This window comes from Cupressus sempervirens, chromosome 10, assembly GCF_028749045.1.
Source record: "Cupressus sempervirens isolate cs-2001-9-10 chromosome 10, ASM2874904v1, whole genome shotgun sequence".
In the NCBI taxonomy this organism is placed as follows: domain Eukaryota; kingdom Viridiplantae; phylum Streptophyta; class Pinopsida; order Cupressales; family Cupressaceae; genus Cupressus; species Cupressus sempervirens.
The window spans coordinates 48,387,879-48,412,652 of record NC_143127.1 but is presented as its reverse complement, the minus strand read 5'-3'; positions in this window follow the sequence as shown (position 1 = coordinate 48,412,652).

Here is a 24,774-nt window from a genome sequence, read left to right as displayed (position 1 = left end):
ATTTTCTTGTATTTGGATATAATTGGGAAGGCCTTACAGCTTAGCACATTGCATATAATCAATTATTTCATGAATAAAGTGTTGTGAATTGGTATCAGATCTTGTATCTTGTGTTGTGTTTTTTATGTGTGGTTGTTTTCTAAGGACTGGGAAATCTCCTTTGGGGATACTCCTACCTTTCACAACATTAGATGCTATCAAAGTGAAGGTTTTCTTGAGCATGTTGATAGATTTTTGAAGTTGAGGTAGTTTGCACTAGGACCTAGGGTGAAGATTATCTGATCGAAGGTTGTATTTAGTTGACTTGTTGTGGAGGATTTGCTACAATCCTAGAAGATGCCTCTGAGAAAATTGGACCCTAGGGCAATTGAAGATCTTTGTGATGTTGTAGAAGCAAGGATCTCAGAGAAGATTAAAGAAAAATTTAGATCTAAGATGGCACTTATGAAGAGTGACATGATTGCAAAAATCATAACCACTATAGGTGGTGTACCTCAGCATTCAAGTACTAAAGATGGTTATAAGGAAGTTGGTGAAGACTTTGAGGTTGTTGAATCAAGTGGCGAGGACATAATTGATCATGTGGAGAGACCTATGGGAGATGCTAGACCTGGATCTCAGTTAAAGCTAAAGCATAAGATGCAGGTTTCTAATTTCTCAAGAACTTTGAATCTTGAAGACCTGATTGATTGGATTGGGGAATTAGAAGACTACTTTGAGTTAGAGGATATTGGAGACCTCCTTAGAGTGAGGTTGTCATAGACTAAGCTGAAGGGGCATGTTGCCCTCTGGTGGAAGGAATTATAGTGAGATAGAGAAGAGGAAGGTGAAATGAAAATCACTAGATGGAGATTGATGGTGACTAAACTAAAGGCTAAGTTCATTCCTGTTGATTATGAAATTGAGTTATTTAAGAAGTTGTAGAATCTAAAGTAGAAAGATATGACTATGAAATATTATATAGAGGAGTTATACAAGTTAACTATTTGGTCTAGGCATAGAGAGTTTTCTAAAGAAAAGGTGGCTAGATATAATAATGGCTTGAGATTCAATATTTAGGATGAGGTTGGTATGTTGAATATTTCTTTGGTTGAGGATGCTTATGAGTGTGCCTTGAAGGTAGAAGGCAAGCTGAAAAGGAAGAGTCAAGGTAGTTCTCGAGGGAAGGAGATGCAAGACTACTCAATAAAGACTAAATCGAGTTCATAAGATGAACCAAAACCTATTAATCAGAAGAGAAGGATAGGTAGAGATGAGTTTAAGGGTACTTGTTTCAAATGTCTTGAAGGACATATAGATTATGAATTTCCTAAGTCTGGTGACAAAAGAGCTACCCTTTTGAATGAGGGTAAAAACCATATCAACGAACATGAGCAAGGAGATAATTTTACTCACTCATTGAGTACTCGTTGGTCAAAGCACACAAGAATCTTGTCAGAGGATTAATTTTTTTAGGACTCATTGTAAGTCTGGTGGTAAAGTCTACAATGTGATTTTGGCTAGTGGTAGTACTATAAACCTTGTTACTAAGGAGATGGTTCAGAAACTTGGTTTGAGAAGAGTAAGACATCCTTGTCCTTATAAGATTGGCTGGTTGCAAGATGAACATTCTTTAGAAGTGAGGTAACAATGTTTTGTTGATTTTTAGATTGGGTAGTATAAGGATCAAGTGTTGTGTGATATTGTGGACATGAGTAGTTGTCAAATATTTCTTAGTAGACCTTGGAAATATGATTAGAGAGCTATGCATGATTATGTCAAGAATGTGATTACTATTGAGAAAGGTGGCAGGAAGCATTTCCTAATTCCTTTATAGAATGAAGAACTTAGTAGGAGGGACATGAGTATTGGCAACCAAGTTGAGCTAAAGGATTCTTATAGGGTTAGAGATCAGCATGGAAAGCAAACCTGTAGTGCACCGATAATGGATGTGAAGAAGAAAAAGTGGAACAAGGGAAAGAGTGTGCAAGTTCAAGACTTGGAGGATATGTATGTGAAGAATCAGTTTGGGATCAATGTGTTAAATCCAAAAAGATGTTATTCTAGCTATTGAGAACATCTTTTTCGCACTTGGGGTGTCTGATGTAAGAGCATTCTGGGGTAGTTGGAAATCCTACATGTTGGAGTGTTTTGACCTTGGAGCTAGGGGATTCAATCAAAGAAATATGTGTGGCTTAGTCATTACTGAGTAGTTTGGATGTAGTGTTAACCAATGTGCTCAATTTGAGTAGCATTACTCGATTATTTTCTAGTGGCACTCTCTCATTGAAGGTACTTGATATACACTGGGATCTCAATTTTTTTGAAAATGATCAAAGAAGATTGTTAAAGAGGGAGATTGATATATATGTAAAAATAATTTTTTTCTCACTGATGTCAAACTTGCTAATTTTTGGTAAGACAAATGCTTATATGATTTAAGTACTATCACTTATTTGATTGATGAAGAAGATTTGATCAAAAGATGTAACAATAGCACCTAGAGGAAAGGTTGAGTTATGATTATCTAAAGGAGTACAAGAATTAGTTAAGATAGTGGTACCATGTTGTATTGGTAATCTACTTAAGGTTACAAAGGTTGGCTACACTAAGAAAGTTTAGAAGAACAAGTTACACAAAGTTTGTCTGCCAAGCTTGACCGAGTGGATAGTAGGTGCCAAGAAAAGTCAATGCAAGCCGAGAAAAAAATTAGTTGGAGCTGAGTAAAAGAAAAATCTAGCGGATGTTGAGCAAGATAGTGGATGTCAAGTAAAGTTTAGGTGATGCTGAGCACCAATAAACTTTAGTTCATGCCGAGTGATTTTATAGAGGATGTCGAGTAACATAGTATGTGTCAAGCATCAAAAGCAAGATAATGTCGAGCTGCTACATTATTTTAAAGATCGTGGATTCAATGAATCTAAGCTGACAGGTTTGTTTTCTTGGATTGTGTGAACTAGGTGGAAGATAAGGATGATGAGTTGGTGGCACAGAATTCAAGGTAAACCATTTTTAGGTGAATTCAAAGAGGATTAAAGGAGAAGTTTCTAAAAGAGATATGGAATATGGGGGAGATACATTGTATCTTATCTAATCTATCCTAACCTTAAATTAGACGATGGAGAATGAGTTGAAAAATATCTAAATTTTTTATTTATAGGGATGACTAGTCATGAAGCAGAGGTTGTCATGTGCGAGAACCTGAGGAAGAGGAGGAGTTAAGGGTTTTTCTTTATCAAGTGACCTAGAGAAGAGTCTGTATTGGTATATTAAGCAAGAAGGCTTAAACTATGAATGCTTGAAGGGTGAACAAGCTAATAGAGCTGTAATGAGTGAAGGCCAAGTAGAATGGAGGACTGAAATAGAGATCTGTAATTTGCAAATGGAGTTGTAAGTTTTTATCAAATCAAGCCTTACTGTTACTCTCTAAGAATTGTATTAGTATAGGGTAAAATCCTTTTGATTAAGGTTAACCTAACAGTCATTTGTAAATCCTTTAACTAGGTGACATTCCAAGTGAATGGTATAAAGTCCTCTAACAAGGCTCACTCCTAATAGGGTGATTGAAATCATTTAACAGAGTCACATTTAACAGTGTATATTGTAACCTTTAACAGAGTTGGGCTTTCACAGGGCATCACTTCAAAAGAGTGAAAAAGAGTAGCATGTTACTGGTGGGTTTTCTCAAATTGGGTTTCTATGTAAATCATTGTGTCAAATGTGTTGTTGAATCTTTTATGTTTCATGTTTACATTTTTGCAAGTTGATTTGACAATAACCTACAAAGTTTAAGTGATTGCATAATCTTATGGATTCATGCATGATGGTAAATGTTTTATGAGTTCACTAAGTTGTGAAAAGTTTTATTTATACATCTGAACCTTGGATAACCGATTCACCCCCCCTCCCTCTCGATTATTCTAAAGAATTTCAACAATTGGTATCAGAGCCATCTACTTAAGATGACTAGTTTGAAGGTACTAGAATCACAAAGATCAAGATGTCAAAAAGAGATGTACCCCAACTTAATAGAGATAACTTTCCTAGATGGAAAAGTTTGATAAAGCTACACCTTAGAGGACTTGGAGATCATGCACAATCTACCATTACTACTAAATATGTTGATTCAGCTAGAGCCCTAACTACTAAAGATATGAAAAAGAAGAAAGAACACAACTAGACAATGTTGGAGATTGCCTCTACCCTAAGCTATGTTGAATTTGATGATATCAAAGGTTGTGACACTGCAAATAAAATGTGGGATGATTTACACACCATCTATGGAGGAGACACTAATGTTCAAAGAGCTAAAGCTAAAAGTCTCAAAGGTAAGTTTGATGATATGAGAATGGAAGTAGGTGAGAATATTGCTCAATATGTTGCAAGGATAAAAGAAGTTTTCAATGCAACAAGATAAACTACTGGTCATATTGATGATAATATTGTGCTAAGAAAAGTTTCAAGAACACTACTGCCTATTTATGCTATTATATTTTCTATAATTTAAGAACTAAGATGTATACTAGGGAATAATCTAACCCTTGAAGGTTTGATAGGTAGACTCACTGCTTTTGAGCTATCTAACTTTCATAATTACAAACCTAAGAGTCTTGAATCTTCTTTCAAAGCTAAGTTGTTATTGAAAGATTCTAATGAGAAGAAGAAGAAGAAGAGAAAGATAAAATATGTGTCTGGTGATAGTGAGATAGATGAGGAAGATGTTGAACAAATTGAAGCACTACTAGCAAGAAGATTCCACAGAGGTAAAGGCAAGTTTAACGGTAAATTACCTATCAGTTGTTTCAATTGTGATGAGGTTGGTCATATTGTTGTTAGATGTACATAGAGGAAGAACTACAAAGGTGGTGACAAGCACAAGAGCATAAGAGATGATGACAACAAGGACTACAAAGATAAAGGCAAGAAGTCATGTTACATTGCTAAAGAGGAAATAAAAGATGAATATGATGAACATGATGATGAAGTGGTGTATGTTGCAATGAAGGATGAATCTAATGAAGATGAAGCAACTACACTTGTGACTTGTGTGAACAAAAATGATAGATGGATCTATTGGTGTTTTAAAAAGTACTAAAACTACTAAGCAACAAAATGCTTAATACCAAAATGACAGTACATACACAATCTAAAGACCAGCCTATTCTTATTATCAATGGCATATGTAAGGTATTTGGACCCAACTTCAACAAAACCACAAATGGTTTTCTACTCTTTTGGCTCTATAAAACCAGGGTGGGTGTACCCAAGGATGGTTCAAAACTGAAACAACTGTATGAGGATTATTCTTAGTTTCATTCTGATTCTCATTTCAAGATCCTCAAACATGTACATAATTCTTACTAACTTGATAAACACATCCCATAAATAGATATGGCCAAGAAATCTTCTATAGATCTACAGATGTTTTTAACAGCAATGGCTAACTGAACCTAAAACATTCCATGCAGACAAGTGCTGGCCAACTTTGAAGATCTACAGGAAATAAAAGTAAAATTTGATTTTGATGATGCATTTGAAAAACCATTTGTCAGATATTTCTCCTTCAGCTGAAGTAACTTGATCAGTGCCTAATCCATTGGGGTTCAGAGTCTATAGAAAATTCTTAGATCTAATTTGTTGCCTTACAACAAATTCTATCAGCAATTCTTATCAAAACTTATCATTCAAAATCCTTTTCAATACTTAAGGAATCTTATCACATTTATCAAAGCCTTTACTTAATCCATTGAATTAACACCAATGATATATGGATATACAACCTAACTAGATTGAATTCAATTGCACCAACTTTTACTCATACAACATCAAGGTAGCTAAGTATTTAAAAGGAGACAAAGTTCAGAAAGAACTGATATGGGGACAGTTCATAGTTTGTATTCATTTCCTTTGAAAATGGTGTATCTATTACAATAAACTCAGAATAGCCTTCAGAAAGAAACATAGTTCATTCTATCTTCATGTATTTTCAGAGAATTTGACAGAAAAATACATTACAAACTTGCCTTCAAAATTTAGACCAAAAACTAGACTAAGCACAATACTTAGAAGAAATAGAATTCGGACCATTCTTTAGCCTTGGAATCTCACTCAAATAATGTGAGATGCAACAAGCTTTGGGCTAAAGAGAGTGACATGTGTCCCCTAAAAGATACTGACAAATGTCTGTAGTAAAAGACAAAAAACAAATAACAAAAAAGCTAACACATCAAACCATCCTGGGTGGGTCCCTTTCTATTATACTTCTCATTTGTTTTAACAAGAAGATAGGATCTGATTCTCCAATTATTTGTCATCCTCAGAGTAAGTAGCCATGAGGTTTGAAAGTGATGTATCGTCTTCAATTACCTATAAATTTACTTCAACCTGGGGATTTTCCATGTCCTCATTATTAACTTCGGGGGTGACTTTTACTTTTACATTTTCCTCCTCATCATCTTCTAACATTTGTTCTAGAAACTGATTTTTCCATTTATTAAAAGCATCATCATCTGGCCAATCAAAGCTCAGAGCTTCTCTTTGTATCATTATTAAAGAATTTGCATTTTCTTCTAAAACATCAAATTCTTTCCTCATAGTAGTATAAAATAAATGTATTTTTACTAGCTCTTCATTTGTCTTTGCCCAGAACCAGTGGCTAGTTTCAATTATGATGTTTATTATTCTTTCATTTAATAACTCATCCATCTCCCTTTTCCACTTTTCTTTTTCTTTTATTGTATCAACAGATTCCAAAGCACAAGGAAATAGGGTGAATTTTTCAGCAATGTATTGGGAAAAACAGAGTGTTAATCTTCTCTGTAAAGAATCCCTTTCATCATCAAAATTCTCTAGCTTATTTAATAAATTAAAAATCTTCTCAACTTGATGATAAGGCATTTGGACTGCAGATATACATATGATTGTAATATCATTATTTCTCTCCCTCCATTTCTATGCAAGAAGAGTTAGCTTATCCTTATCCCTGTTCAACTCATCCATGAGGGCTGCAATTCATGTCAACTGATCAAAAAAAGTTGACCATTATATTTTATCCCTCAAATATATTACACCCTGCTTTAACTTTTCTTCATATTGATTTCACAATTCTATCTGCAACTCATGCAATTTTGTTTGTTCTTCTTCAAGTTCCTCTGTAGTATAGAATTGTGGCCTTTCAGGGGTGTCAGGTATTTCAATAATAGGGGTTGATTCAGATCCAACCAATGGCTATGAAGGGTATGCAATTGTAGGTGCACTGGATTCTCCCATTTTTCTTTTCCCCAGTATCCTCTCCATTTGAGACATTTTGTTTTCCAATGATTGTATCCGTATACCCCTTTCCTCATATGCCTTCAAAACTTCTTCAAACCTAGCATTGAGTTGGGAAAACTTATCTTCTTCTTGTCCAGATACAACACCACCCAATTTTAGCATTTCTAGAGCCATTCCCATTACTTGTTTACTACTTACCTCACTAGCCCTGTATACTGTCAATGTACCAGTATGTTCTACAGTGGGAAATTCATGCATCCTGGTACTTTCTCTCTTATCTATAGACCACAGAACAAGGGCTTGGTGGTCATCACTAAATTTGACCCCTCTATGAGCCTGTAGTACTTCTTCAGCAGTTGTCAGTTGAACATCCTTCTACTTCCTTACTGAATCAAAAACAATAGCATTTTCTATATCCCATTCTGGCAGAAGGAGGATCCCTGATTGTCTAACTATTTGCCTTCTAGCTTCAAGAGTGAACCGGGCAAAATCACTCAAAAACTTTGATTTTACCTCTTCCTTGATAACCGGGTTAGATTTATTTGGTTGCTCAGCCTTGATCTTCTCACAGGCTTTCTCAAAATTCTTTATATTTAATATCCATAAAAATTGAGCAAAAGCCCTAGATCTTACAAAATTTTCATCATTAATAAATCTTTCAAAAGCCTGGGCAACAATTGGGTCAATTTCCTTACCTTGGTAATCAGCAATGGTCAGGTCCAAGGAAGGTGTAGGAGGTTCTTGTGGCTCTCCAACATCCAGGTCTGTAGAAGTGACAATCACATCCCCTTCTCCTCCCATTTGTCTAAGCTATTCCTTTAGAGATGCCTCATCATCTATCTGGATTGGAGACTGGCTTGAGGAGTATTGTTCTTTTTGAGAAGAAGAAGACCCCTACTCCAATTTTTGTCTTTTTGGAGAGCTAGCTGCAGATGGACTTCTTGGTCTTGACTTCTCATGAGTGGGTACCTGTTGCACACTCTGAACCATGACATAACCTGTCCTTTTCTACAATGTATATTGGCCAGGAGTTACCACATTTCTACCACTCATTCTTCTTTGTATTTCTGCTGCCTTGTCTGGGTGTGCCTTAATAAATATATATTTCTTTTCATTCATAGTCTGAATTATTATAGCAAAATTATTCATTAATGCCTGTATTTTATCTCCCTAGTATTTCTTATCTTTCAATGGGTCGTATTGGGGGTCAAAAGCATTAATGAATTCCAGGTTTTTACTGAAAACTATCCATTTCTCTTTCCTTAATTCTTGCTCCTGCAATGTGAAAATATTTCTGATTATATCTTCCAGATAGTAAACCCGATGTACCATATGGGAAGCTCTCACCCTTTGTCTTAATAGATCATAGAATCCTTCAGGGTCAATGAATTTGGCATGAGATTCTGCCATGTTATATTTATTCAAAAACAATTTTAAATGCTTCCACCCCTTTTTAACAAAAACAAAATCATGCACTATAGTAACCATTGGAAAGAAAGTGCCCTTCTTGACCAATTCCCTCTCATCTATAGTACCTGTCTACCATAAGAGCTCGGCTATCCATATCTTCAGAGGTACATGAAAAGGTAACACATGAGGTTTTCCTAAGAAATGATAAAGTCTTATTACTGTTGAAACACTGTAGGGAATTATATCCCCCCAGTTGTGACTGACAAGTAGCCCTTTAGCATGGTCCTTGGGTCTGACCAATTCTAATAATGCTTATGGGATTCTAGGGCTATCTCCCCTTAAAAGCAGTCTAAGCTTTGATGCAAAATACCTGTCAAATCTTATATAACTAGCATTAGTGGCCTCTGAAGTCATATCCACACTCCATAATTGCACTGGATTCCTTTCTCCATCCTTTGTGGTTTCTAACTCCATACCTTTGGAGAAGAAAGTATATCCTTTGTATAAACATACATGCATCATCAATGAATACCAACAGAATGGTTTGTTTACTTTCCCCTTTGCTATTCCAACCAGCCCATTGTGAATCTCTTTTGCTAGGAAAGTGGCAAAATCTAGAATGGTACTCATTCCAAATTGAAGGGTTTGAGCAATTATAAGGACCACAGAACCTGGAATTTGATCACCCTCATCTATCCCCAAGATCTTGCAAAGACAAAAATATAATGCTTGAGCTCTCAAATTGAAATGTCTTCTTAACAATGGCTCTGGAGTATTGGTTGTGATCATAGGCAAATTTCCAACCCTAGCAGCACTCTCCTATAGTGGCCCTATTCTCAAGTACACTCCTTATGCATCATATCTAGCTTGTAAATCATCCAAATCAATGATTTCATGCACAACGTGGTTAGGGTTTAGGTTGAAAACCTCACTGAACAATTCAAGGAAAACCCTAAAAAGGTTGACCCCTAAATGATTTTTTACCCACCCTATGATAGGATCATACCTCCTTGCCAGGTCCATCAACAAATCGCTATCAAAGAAAACACTGGGGACTACTAATTTTCCAATGTCAAATTCCCATACATTTCTCATAGGAGTGTCCAGTTTTCGCTCTGAAAACCATTTCATAAACAACTCCAAACCTCCCATGGAAACCTGGGCATCCCTTATCCAATTAGCTTTGTCATAAAATCCTTCTACCACAACCAATCTAGGGTTTTTTGGAATGAGCTCCCTTCCCTTTGTTATTTCATGCACTGATAAGGGGAATTGTTCGAGAAAATCATCATGCACTGAACGTTTTAGATAATCTTTTTGTCTAGTAAACTCTTTTCGGGGTGGCATTTTTTATGAAACTTTGGAAAATTTACAACAACAGATGCTTCAAATTTTACTCAAAAAGCCACAAAGTACTTACCCACCATAAATCGCACTTCTGCACTATATGATGTCTTCTGAAATTTTATTGGAGTATTAACCGAGAAATTTCGTGCCTTAGCTCTGCAATCGTGAACGCCCTTTTCTTTCTATACTTTGGTGATTCATTAATGGTGAAATCATGGGCTCTTTTTATGAATTAAAACCGCATGCACCAGGTCTGGATCACATTTACTCTCAGTAACCATTGCCTGCAATTTGCACTTAAATTTGAATCCCATCCGTAGATTTTATTAGATCGCACGGTCCTGATTTAAAAATAACAAGGCTTTACAGTCCTTTTTGAAAAATTCCACGTGTCACCATTACACTTCCCCGCATTACTTAAAAACCTGCATCTTTATTATGCGGGGATGCATCAACCGTCGATCAAGATAAGATCGACGATCAGAATAATCCATTTTGTATTAACGACCAGATAGCTGTACTGACCAATAAGAAACTGCCATATTAGCTTATACTGTCTGACAACAATTCACGCCAATGGATACCATATCTTCTTTTGAGCATGCAAGTGTTTGACGTCATCACATACACGTGTCACCATTGTGCTTCCCTACATTACTTAAAAACCTGCATCTTTATTATGTGAGGATGCGTCAACCGTCGATCAAGACAAGATCGACAATCAAAATAATTGATTTCGTATTAATGACTAGCTAGCTGTATTAACCAATAAGAAACTGCCATATTAGCTTATACTGTCTAACAACACTTCACGCCAGCGGATACCATATCTTCTTTTGAGCAAGCAAGTGTTTAACATCATCACGTACATGTGTCACCATTGCACTTCCCCGCATTACTTAAAAACCTACATCTTTATTATGCGGGGATGTGTCAATCGTTGATCAAGATAGGATCAACGGTGATACTACTTCTCATTCATCAAGCAACCAAAAAGCTTTTGTGCATACCCAACATTACACGTCATCAGTCATTTGTAGTCTAGCATACTAAAATACAAATATATGACCCCACGTTGCCACACGTCACCACTGTGCTTCCTCGCATTACTTAAAAACTTGCATCTTTATTATGTGGGGATGTGTCAACCGTTGATCAAGATAGGATCAACAATGATACTGCTTGGTAAGTAATATTCATAGCTCTGCCAATGAATCCACCAATGATATCGCGAAAAAAACAAAACGTGTGCAAAAGTACTGACAAATCAGACATACAGGAGCTTTTTCAGCATACTAGATCTCATAAAACATCAGGGGCTACGTGTCATCATCGCGCCTCCCCACATTATTTAAAAACCTACATCTTTATTATGCGGGGATGCGCTGACCCTTGATCTCTGATTTTTCAACGGTGATTGAAAAACACTTCAACTTGGCATCCTTTCAAACAGAATATCATAATTAAAAGTACACAAAGGGTTTTCAAAAAGGCATTCTGACGTAAATAAAATACTTAGGATAAAAAACCCCACCAGAATATTTGAAGAAAGTACCTTTTTAAAAAAATTGAAAATGAGGGCACCACAAAACAAAGACAAAACTGATTTTTCATCCAAATATCAGAAATTTTCCTATACTATGAAAAATCACACCAATAGGATCATTGATAGTGGGTGTTCAAATCACATGACTAGAAACAAAAGTAAGATCATTACCCTAAATTATTATGATGAAAATAGTGTAAGATTTGGTAATGATGCACCTTGTTTGATAAAAGGAAAAGGTTCTATCAAACTCACAAATAAGATTTCATGTGACAATGCTTACTATGTTGAAGGATTGAACTATAATCTTTTGAGTGTGTCACAATTAAAAAAAATTTAGGATGTAAGATTGAGTTTGAAAACAAGACTGCTAAGATATATGATACTGATGGAAAACTAGTTGGAAAGGGTGATCAGACTAGGAGTAATCTATTCTATCTTAACATAGAGGATGCTACTTGTCTAGTTGTAAAATTTGATGATGTGTGGCTATGGCACAAAAGGTTATGTCATGTTAATTTTGATAACTTGGTTAGTATTAGTAACATGAAGAAAGTTAGAGGTTTTCCTAAGTTCAAGAAACTTGACAATACAATGTGCAAACAATGTCAATTAGGAAAAATGACAAAGTCAAGTTTTAAGAGTAAAACTTATACCTCTAACAAAATACTAGAGATTGTTCATACTGACTTGTGTGGATCAATTGATGTGCAAAGCTACAAAGGAGATAAGTAAATTATGTTGTTTGTTGATGATTATTCTAGAATAATGATAGTCATGTTTCTGAAATAGAAATTTGATGCTTTCCAAATGTTTAAATGGTACTTAGCAAGAGTTGAGAAGGAAATAGGTAAAAGTCTAAAGTGTTTGAGATCAGATAGAGGAGGAGAATTCACATCACATGAGTTTGAGATTTTTTGTAATGATAGAGGAATAAAAAGATAGACATCTACCCCTAGAACCCCTCCACAAAATGGAATTGCTAAAAGGAGGAACATGTTTGTAATGGACTGTGCTAGGACACTCATGATGGAGAAGAATGTTGCTTTGAAATACTAAGAGAAGCTGTAAGTACAACTATCTATACTTGAACTATGTGCAAGTCAAGAAAGGTACACATACAACACCTTTTGAATTATGTTATGGATACTCACCCAATGTGAAATATTTTAAGGTATTTGGAAGTAAATGTTGGAATGGCAAACTAGATGCAAATAGTGAAGAGGGTATATTCTTAGGATATTCTACAAGAAGTAAAGCTTATAAGTGTTTAAATATTAACACTAACAAAGTTGTGGAAAGTACAGATGTAAATTTTGATGAATATATAGAAGAACATGAGGCTAAACCTACGAAGGAACCAAAAGAATAAAAATCATTTGTATACTTTTATGAAGGTATGTCTACTGAAGAAGATTCAACAAATCAACAGCAAGTTTTAGTGACTGTCGAGTCACATCCTATGAATGTTGAGTTGCATTTAGGAATCAAGCCACATTTAGATGCCAAGTTATAGAATGAAGTTGGAGCACATTCTGATTCTGAGGTCAGTGTACATGAAATAGATACTGTGATACCTGACAGAGATGTACATAGTGACTTTGAACCTAAAAGACAAACTGAAGAAACTAGAGCTAAACCAAGATTGTTCAAATATGTCAAAAGACATCATCTTGCTACACAAATCATTGGAGATAAAGATGTTAGACTAATGAAAAGAAATAGATTGAGAAATGATACATGTTTGTTGAGCATGAAAGAACCCAATCAGTAAGAGATGCATTAGAAGATTTGGATTGGAGTAAAGCCATGGAAGAAGAGATTGAACAAATTGAAAATAAAAAAATATGGACTCTAGTTCCTAGACCAGAAGACAAAAATGTGATTGGCACCAAGTGGGTATTCAGAAACAAGCTAGATGAAAATGGTGAAGTCACAAGGAACAAGGCAAGATTAGTCTGCAAAGGATATGCACAAGAAGAATGAATTGACTATGGAGAGACATTTGCCTCTATTGTAAGATTGGAAGGAGTAATAATTCTACTTACTTGGTTTCAAATTTTATCAAATGGATGTTAAATCTGCATTTTTGAATGGTATATTAGAGGAAGAAGTTTACATAGAACAACTAGAAGGTTTTGTTGATGTTAACAATAGGAACATGGTATGTAGATTACACAAAGCTCTTTATGGTTTGAAACAAGCACCAAGAGCAAGGTATGAGAGGCTTCATAATTATCTTGTGAAGATTGGATTCAAAAGGACTGATGATAACATCAATCTGTACATGAAGACAAATAAAGGAAAAGGTTTTTTTTAATCTAAAATCTTTGTTGATGATATCATATTTGGAGGTCAAGATGCTTTATGTAAGGATTTTGCAATTCAGATGAAGCAAGAATTTGAAATGTCTATGTTTGGAGAGATCAAATTCTTTGTGGGTTTGCATGTATATCAGATGAAATATGGTATATACATCACTCAGTCAAAGTATGTCAAGGAAATATTGAATTTTTTTGGATTGGAAGATTCCAAACTAGTAAGTACACCTATGGTGATAGGACACAAGTTGTCGAAGAATGATGATTTTTCTGAGGTAAATTAGGCATTATATAGGTCTATGATTGGCAAATTTCAATATATAGTACATAGTAGACCTGACATTGTATTATCTATAGGGATAGTTTCAAGATTCTTTGCTAATCCTAGGGAGAATCATTTGATGGCTATGAAGAGAATAATGAGATATTTGAAAGGAATAGAGGATTATGGTCTATATTATAAGAAAAATAAGAAATTTGAATTAAGAGCCTATACTAATGCTAATTGGGCTAGAAACATTAATGACAGAAAGAGCACCAATGGAGGAGCATTTTTCTTAGGCAAAAGGCTGGTTACATGGACTAGCAAGAAACAAAATTTCACTTCACAATCTATTGTTGAAGCTGAATATGTTGTTGTTGATGTAAATTGTACAAACATTGTATGGATCAAACAACTACTCAAAGGAATGAAAGAGGAGATCACAGAACTAGTGACACTTTATTGTGATAATACAAGTGCTATAAACATATCAAAGAATCATGTGATGCACACAAAGAATAAGCATATTGAAAACAAGTATTATTACTTGAGAGAATTACTTCAAGAGAAAAAAGTGAAGATGGAATATGTTAACACAAAAGAACAAATTGTTGATATCTTCACAAAAGCATTACCTAAGGATGCTCATGAGTATCTAAGAGGTAAACTAGGGGTGATACCCCTATCAAAGGCTATCTAAGTCACAAGAGGAGTGTCCTGCATCAAACAAGCTGATTGACATATGTTACAAATTGATGTAGTGGATCTTACTTTAGGAGCTACCTAAAGTAATCAAAGTGTTGGAACTACAGATTAGTCACATACAAGGTGATAGAGGGAGAAACTGAAGAAGCTTATATCTACATGTAAAGATGACAAGTCTTTGGCATTATTGTCAAAGAGGGAGAGAGTTACTAATCAAGGTTGATAAAAGGGAAACAATTACTAATTAGAGTGGGATAATTGGAGAGATTTACTGATCTTAGAGGGAGAGAGTTATTGATCGAGAGATATACACAAGAGGGAAAAATCCTAACATCTACCTAGTAAGAGGGAGATACAAAAGAAATTCAAAGGGAGTTTAAGGATGACATAAAGGAGTTTTGTAACCTATTCAGAAGATGGAAGCTACTGACAGAGGGAGATATTTCAATACAAGGAATTATTTTCTTTTTGATATTTTGTTGATCTTACTATTTTAACTTAGTTAGTTTAGTTGAACAATGTGTTTGCCATTTGGTTGATCAGTTTGGTTTGCCATCAATGCCAAAGAGGGAGATTGTTGAAAATTATTGAAGAAGATTGTTAAAGAGGGAGATTGATATATATATGTTTTAATCATTTTTTTGTCACTAATGTCAAACTTGGTAATTATTGGTAAGAAAACTGCTTATATGATTTAAGTACTATCACTTATTTGATTGATGAAGAGGATTTGATCAAAAGATGTAACAATAGCACTTAGAGGAAAGGTTGAGTTATGATTATGTAAAGGAGTACAAGAATTAGTTAAGACGGTGATAACATGATGTATTGGTAATCTACTTAAGGTTACAAATGTTGGCTACACTAAGCAAGTTTAGAAGAACAATTTACACAAAGTTTATCTGCCAAGATTGACCGAGTGGATAGAAGGTATTGAGAAAAGTCAGTGCAAGCCAAGCAAAAAATTAGTTGGAGCCAAGTAAAAGCAAAATCTAGTGGATGTCGAGCAAGACAGTGGATTCCAAGTAAATTTTAGTTGATGTTGAGCACCAGTAAAATTTAGTTGATGTCGAGTGATTTTATAGAGGATGTCAAGTAACATATTATGTGCCAAGCATCAGAAGCAAGATAATGTCGAGCTACTGCATTATTTTAAAGATCGTGGATTCGATGAATCTGAGTCGACAAGTTTGTTTTTTGGATTGTGTGAACCAAGTGGAAGATAAGGATAATGACCTTGTCGCATAGAATTCAAGGTAAACCATTTTTAGGAAAATTCAAAGAGGATTGAAGGAGAAGTTTCTAGAAGAGATATGGAATATGGGATAGATACATTGTATCCTACCTAATCTGTCCTAGCCCTAAATTGGATGATGGAGAATGAGTAGAAAAGTATATAAATTTCCTATTTATAGGGATGACTAGTCATAAAGCAAAGGTTGTCATGTGCGACAACCTGAGAAAGAGAAAGAGTTAAGGGTTTTTCTTTATCAAGTGACCTAGAGAAGAGTCTGCATTGACATGTTAAGCAAGAAGGCTTAAAGTATGAATGCTTGAAGGGTGAACAAGCTAATAGATTTGCAATGAGTGAAGGCCAAGTAGAATGGAGGATTGAAACAGAGATTTGTAATCTACAAATGGAGTTGTAAGTTTTTATCAGATCAAGTCTTACTATTACTCTCTGACAATTGTATTAGTCTTAGGTAAAATCTTTTTTATTAAGGTTGACCTAATAGTCATTTGTAAATCCTTTAACTAGGTGATATTCCAAGCGAATGTTCTAAAGTCCTCTAACAAGGTTCACTCCTAATAGGATGATTAAAATCCTTTAACATGGTCACATTTAACAATGTGTATTGTAACCTTTAACAGGGTTGGCCTTTCACAGGGCATCACTTTAGAAGAGTGAAAAAGAGTAGCATGTTATTGGTGGTTTTTCCCAAATTGGGTTTCCATGTAAATCATTGTGTCAAATGTGTTGTTGAATCTTTTATGTTTAATGTTTACATTTCTGCAAGTTGATTTGATAGTAACCTACAAAGTTTAAGTGATTGAATAATCTTATGGATGCATCCATGATGGTAAATGTTTTATGAGTTATTTAAGCTATGAAAAGTTTTATTTATAGATCTGGACCTTGGATAACCGATTCACCCCCCCCCCCCCCCCCCCCCCCCTCTCAGTTATTCTAAATAATTCCAATAGGTTTATACTACATGGATTAGTTATGCTTGGTTACAATGTTGACCGAGTAGCTTGATCAATAAGGGGGCTCAATTGATGGAATACTTGACACATACTAGTGCTCAGCAATACTTGTGTGAACTCAATTATGCTTGGTGGATTTGTTGATATTCAAAAGTAGTTCTTCTAATTCTCGATCATGTCTTGGTCTTTTTTTGACCAAGTTATCTGTGTTCGATTTCTATTGTGAGCCGACTTGTGACTCAAAATGTATTTAATGTAAGGCTTAATTTAATTTGTAACTTGCTAGGCTAACTTGTGGCTTAGTTGGAGAAAAGTAGGGGGTATTGTGGAGTCTTAAGTGATAATCATCAAGCTTGGAGAAGAGGATGAAGTATAGGAGCTAACTTTGAAAAGGGCTAGTAGCTGAGGTTTGGGGAATAGGGAGATTTCTTAGTGGGCTTGCAAGCACAAGCTAAGATCTACCTTGGAAGTTTCTACCAAAGTGTGGATCTAGACTAGCTAGGGTTTGGGTTGGATCTTGAGGGATCTTGGAAAACTATTACTTGCTTATATTTGGTTGTAACTAGGAAGGCCTTACAACCCGACACATTGCATATAATTAGTTATTTCATGAATAAAGTGTTTTGAATTGGTATCATATCTTGTATCTTGTGTTTTGTTTCTACTGTGTGGTTATTTGCTGGGGGCTAGGACATCTCCTTTGGGGATACTCCTTCCTTGCACTACATCACTAAGACATTCTATTTAAGGAATTCAATTGATCAGGAAAATAAGAAAATAGAGTATGAATAGTGGCTCGTAAATGAACCTCAAAAGGAGACGCTTTCAAGGTGCACCATAGAATCAAAGATTTAAATTAAAATGTAAGTTAAACCAAGATGAGAATGCAAGACTAGTTATGATGCAAATGCAAGTAAAGAAGACAATCTAACAAGATGTGTATTAAAAAAATCCCTAGTTAAGCTATGTGATCTATGGTAATTGCAATAAAGATAATATTAATATAAGATGCAAGAAAAGTAAACTTGTATGCAAGTGACCAAAGTGCAAGTGAGTGCTCAAGAATGCTAGTAATCAAAATGACAACATAACAATAGCATGAGCATGACATATGAGAGAGTAAGGAGAAAGCCTCCTTTTAAAGAATAATGAACCATTAGAGATTAAGAGGAAAAATTTACTATAGACAAATATTCTCATTTTGACTTTGGTGCATAAGATTCTCAAGAGGCAAAATCAATGGATGTGGTTAAGAGGCAAAAGATGTGTGGAAGGTAGGGTATAATTTAGTGGCTAATATTCTTAAATTGGCTAATTTTAGAATTTTTTGGCTACTAATTTAAGATTTGATACAACCTAAATCGCCATAGTTTTATAAAATTCAGTTCTAGAATATTTAAAATCGCTCAATAATTTATTTTATTGAAAAACTGAAACTCAAATATTCGCCACAATATTCGTTACATGAATAGATTTGAGTTACCTAAATATAATATATTATTGGAGAAATTAAATTGAATTGACCAATAATTATCATAATTATTAGTTAATTTAGGGATATATCACCAATATTTATTATTCACTATTTATTTAAAGTATATGTAACGATTCTCATAACATTCCACAAGGTAAAAAAATGTTCAATTTTGATTTGTAATATTCCATGGTGATTAATGAACTTCCTATTATTATTGAGATTCATCAATATTTTATACAAAAAAATTATGATTCAAAAATAATCGCCAAAATTAATCATATTTAGAATAAAAAATTGAGAGTTTCACCAATATAAATAATTATGGTTTTTCAAAATAATGAAAGATTCGCCAATATTTTATATCTTTTTTTGGAGGTGGCTTTCTTAAAGTTTACCCTAGTGGAAGGGATTAAGAGTCAAAAGAGATTCCACTCACTTTGGAAAGTGAACATTCAATGTGTAGCTAGAAATCCTTTTCTTTATTTTTAAACTAGGAAATTCCTTTTTTCATGTGCACACATAGGATAAAGGAGATTTATTTAATTAAAAAGGAGCATGCTCTTCTAATTAAATAAAGACTGAGGATAAGGTGGTCAAACAATAAAATGTAATCGAATAAATAATAAAATGATGATTTGATTAAGGATTATAGATTAATAAATATGAAAATTTTACTAAGTATAAAATATAATCCATCATAGAGATTTAAAAATGTTGAAGAGGGGGCTTATGGTTTACCAGACTATTTTTGGGTGATTATATTATTGATGATATGAAGAGCACAAGTGGTGGTATATTCTTTCTAGGAGGAAGGTTTGTTTCTTGGTTCAGTAAGAAACAAGATTATATATCACAATCCATAGTAGAGGTTGAATATGTTGCAATAGAAAATAATTGCAATCAGATTATGTGGATGAAACATATGTTGAAGGATATTGGTATTGAATTTTCAAAAACTCTAATTATTCATTGTGATAAGACTAATATTGTGAGTATGTCAGAGAATCTAGTTTTACATTCAAAGACTAAAGAAATTTCTATTAAGTATCATTTTTTTAGAGAGAAGGTTGCAAAAAAGGAGTTTAGATTGGAATATGTGAGTACAAAGAAACAAAAAGAAGATATATTTACTAAACCATTGGATAAAGATACATTTGAGTACCTTAGAGGTATGCTTGGGGTAATTCCCCCACTTGATTCATATTAATTGATGCAAGATTGCATCTATCCAATATAATCAAAGCACTATTCATATATCTAGACATGATGCTCAGTGCTACTCCAATGGCAGAGTGGTCAGAGTGATCATAGTTGATTCAAATAGCTCTTGTGTAAGGTTTTTAGTATAACAATGTCTGTTGGCACTTGGTATCATTTTCAAATTGGCTAGATCCAATAATGAGAGCATTTTAGATTCTATACTTGGCATATTGACACCTTTGTCATTGATGTCAGAGGGGGAGAGATGCAATGAAAAACCTTAATTGGGGAAACATACAAAAAAATATTGATGAAATATAAAAAGAAGATTACCGTCAAAAGAGGAGAGATACCCGAAAGGGGGAGAGGAAAAAAATTAATTTGGATGAGAGATTGCTAGAGAAGTTGTATATGTTGAAGACATTCAAAAAAATGTTTGGCATTCATGGGTTTTTTGTTGGAAATTTGGTCAGCACTCCCCTCTGGATTCATGACAGGGGCTCAATTTCCTCCTATGTACTATAAGTTGAGTGGTTGTATTAGGTATTGACATATCAATCTTTTGGTGGAATGAAAACCCCACTCTAACAAGTGGTATTAGAGCTTGGTCACAGGTTTGAATCCAGAGACCCTTGGGTAACATAGGGGGGGAGATTGTTAGAAATTTGGTCAATGCTCCCCTCGGGATTCATGACAAGGGCTTAACCATCTCCTATGTACTATAAGTTGAGTAGTTATATCGATCATTAACAAATCGATATTTTGGTGAAATGACAACCCCACTCTAATATTTTTATCATATGTTTCCATCAATTTCCCAAAGGGGGAGATTGTTAAGATTAAGGGTTTGGTTGGAACTTGGATATGTTTGTTATGTGTTGTGTTGGTGTTTGAAACTACTGAGCAAAAAAATAGTCAATACCAGAAAGATAATACTCAAATAACCTAAGGATTAGCCAATTCTTATAATCAATTACACAAGTAGATCATCTGGACCCAACTTTAACGAAACCAAGGATGGTTTCCTACTCTTTAGGCCCTGCTAAACCAAGGCGGGTATACCTAGGTATTATTCTATTGCAAACTATGGTATGAAATCATTTTAGTTTCATTCTTATTCTCATCTTTTACCCTCAAACACATACACAGTTTGTCAATTTCTTTAAAGCTCTCAAATCTATATGCATTCCCTATAAGCAGATCTGGTCATAACTCTTCTTGAGTTCACAAGCATTCCTAAAAATAATAGCTACCTAAGACCTAGAAAACTAAATGTAAACAAGTGGTGACCAGCATTACAACCTTGAACAAAATAGAATAAGAATGACTTTGAAATTATAGTTGTTTTGACATACAAAAATAGATCAACTCTCAATTACCACTGATTTTTGTTACCAGTGCCTCATTCATTGGGCTAAGATTTATATATTGGTGGGAGATCTAGTTCAAACAACTTGTGAATGAATTTATCAACAGCAATCATCCATTTCCATTCTTATAGAATATCCTTTTCATAAACTCATCAATTCTACTGATCTAATGAAGCATTTATATAATTCATTGAATTAATAGCAACAATAGAGTCAATACACAACCCATCCAGACTACATTCAATCATATGAACTTGATTCAAATGACCTCAAAATAAAAAAGTTTATGAAATGGAGACAGAAAGTGATGACACGGAAATAGTGTAAATGCTCATTTTGCATTATCCCTTTTCAAATGACTAATACATCAACCAATAGAGTCTTAATAAAACCCATCAAATTCGACTGGTTATGTCATACATCTATATCAGCAAAATACTTGAAAGTATCTGAAAATACTACATGAAAATAAGGACCGAATGTACTATTTCCTGACACTTCAAAAAATACATCAATATTCAGACCATCACAATGCATTGAAAACTCATTTATATAACATGAGTTGCAACAAGAAAAGGGCAATTGTGATTGACAAGTGTCCCTCTACAATAATGAGTATAACAACTTTTACTCCAAAATATCTTGACACTTTAATTCAAAAAGAAAAAAGAAAAGAAGTTATAGATGATAGTTGGAGCATAAAATCTTCAAATTTGTCCTTTTCTCTAACTGCTCCCTGTTGGCAAAGCCTTTATTTTTGCTATTGCTTCCCAAACAATGACTTCTCTTTTAGTGGGCCACTTGCATGTCTTGGCTATTGCTAATTCATTAAGAGACTTTTGCCACCTAGCATCAGTAATCACTCTTTCTTCTATAGTAAACCTATTCAATTTAGTTTCATTTTTGAATTGGGTATCAACTAACTCATTAAAAACACATTCATCAATATCATCATGGAAAATGGGTGCCACTTGTGGCAAATCTACAATATGATCAAAGGAATTAGACCATTCATTGAGATCCTTCACTTTTCCATTAGAATCAAGAATAGAAAGAATTAAAGAAAGAAAACATTTTGCCAAAACCTTCATTTTACTTTGTATTACTGCCAGATTTCCTATAAAGATTGCAACAAATCTTTCACCTTATCCATACCTTCTTTCACAACAATAACTTTATCTAGCAAGTTTGGCTTTTTGGCTAACAATGGTATCAATCTGTCAAAGAATTGCATATATGGTCCCCATTGCTGGAAAATTGAATCAAGCCATCCTACTACATGTAGGAGTTGATGAAATCCAACTCCGCAGTCGCCAAGATCACCTACATGCAAATAGCTTGCTGAAGAGAAACCGAAAGAGCAAGAGCATGAAGCAAACAATGCAAGAGGAAATATTTCACAATAGGAAAATGAGATTGCTATGTGAATGGAATGATTTACAATGAGAGAGAGACCGTTTAAAAAGGCCTCATGGAAGCTTGTAGAACAAGCTGGAAGAAGGTAGAGGACAAAAATGACAACTCAGCACATATCCTCAAAAAGTGGAATATGCTAAAAAGGGAGAAAACTCCCGAGTTGTCAACAACAACCACTACATGCATTAAATACTAAATATGCATTAACCTAAGTAAGCTTAAGTAATAGAATAAATAATTAATTATTAATTATTTACTCTAACACCCCCCCTTAAGTGCAACTTAGGGGAATGCCTTAAGCTCCTAAAACTAAGATGAAATGCATAATGGGTCCCAGCAACGAGGCCATGTTAGGTACCCATGTACAATGCAACCTCTGTAAAATGGAGAAAGAGGGAAAACCCTGTGGGAAAAACCCTCCTCCAAAAAAGAGGTAAAAACAACATGCTAAAAAAAACATGAAGTGAAGGAAGGAAGGCCTCAACCAATCCCCCCAAGGACAACTTCCGCCAGAAATGTTTCAAGAGACTCTCTCAAAACCATAAGTACAACCAGCCCCCCCAAGAGAATAGACACCAAGCCCCCCCCATAATGATGGAGCTCCTATACAAATGATCGAACCAATGAAACTCCAATTCGAAAGGAACAAAGGCACGAAACAAGGAAATCCCTGTGTGAGAGGAGCAACTGGAAAGCCTAGCTGATGTCCAGAAGAGAATGTATGAGGAACCGAAAAGGGAATCCCCAAGGCAGGTGTGATGACATTGTCATGAATGTCCACTGAATTATCTGCAACAAGTGTACCTGGAGTCTCAATAAATGAAGCTGGAAGATCAGGTAGAGCGGAAGGAGAATCTTGTAGAGAGGAAAAGCCCTCATCTGGTTGTGGTGTGGCAGTCAAAAAAGGGATCTCAGGAACAATACAAAGGTTCAAGTGTCCTGACTGCACCACACGATGCTCCTGCGAAGGAGATGGTGGACCAAAGTGTGAGAAGGTATAGAGATGAGTGGAAGGATCAACTGCCCCTGTAGCAATAACATCTCCTGTAGCACGATCTCGAATGAAGACTGAATCAGTAGTGAACTCAACTGTCTTCCCTGATCCACTGCGTGTAATCTGAGAAATTGAGAGAAGGTTGGCAGACAAAGATGGAACATACAATACATCATTGAATATACCATCTTGGATGTGAACTGAACCTTTCCCACAGACTGGTAATGCTGTGTTATTCCCCATGAGAATGTGAGGAATAGGAGAAGCCTCAAGAGTGGAGAAGACACCTTGAGAAGATGTCATATGGTGAGAAGCACCTGAATCCAGTATCCAAGGAACCTGTGAAGAAGATGCAATAGAAGCTTGTAATGCATGACCCTTTCCAAGATCTGATGTAGATGTTGAAGAGGTGGAAGAAGCCTGAAAAGAAGACCCTTGTGAGGTAGAAGAGGATGGAGAGGAAATAGTGCTCTTCTGAAGGAGAGCGTGCAAATCAGCAATCTGTTTCTCATAGCCATCACATCTCTTCTGAAAACAACGTTCCTCATCATGAGATCCTTTCCCACAATAGGAACAAGTAGGAGTTGTGGTCTTCTTTTTCTCCTTCTTGTTAGAAGATGATGAACTAGTAGAAGAGGGATCTGATAGCTGCTTCAACTTCTGTTCCTGTGTAACCTTGGAAAGCAATGCCTGTGACTGAGAACTTGAAAGTGAATCCATTTGAGTAATCTTCGACTGTTCACAGGTTAACCGATTACAAAATATCTCAAATGAAGGCATCCTATGTCTATCACCCAAGGCATCCATAGTGGAGTAGAAAGTGGAAGAGAAGATCTGATACTATCCCTTTAACTTTGAGAGTACCAAAAAGATACACTCATCATCTGTTTTATTCTTCCCACATCCCTGCAAAAGTGTACGTAGAGATTTGAACTTCATCAAGAAGTCCTCAATGGTGGGAAAGTGATCAGGTGTCAAAGAAGTCAATTCTGCATCTAGCTAAAGTGCCTGAAACTCATTCACTTGTCCAAAAAAAGTCTGAAATCTTAGCCAATAAGCCCGTGGAGTAGTCAAACCATCCAGGTGAAACAACAAGCTGTCTGAAATGTTGAGTGCAATAAGCCCCATGGCTTCATCCATCTTGTTCCTGTGTTGTAGAATCTCATAAGGTCGTTGGAGATTAGGCTGATGCTCATCCAAACAAGACCATAGACCTCTTGACATTAGAAGTCTAGTCATTTGTGCCTTCCATGTGTGGTAGTTGTGT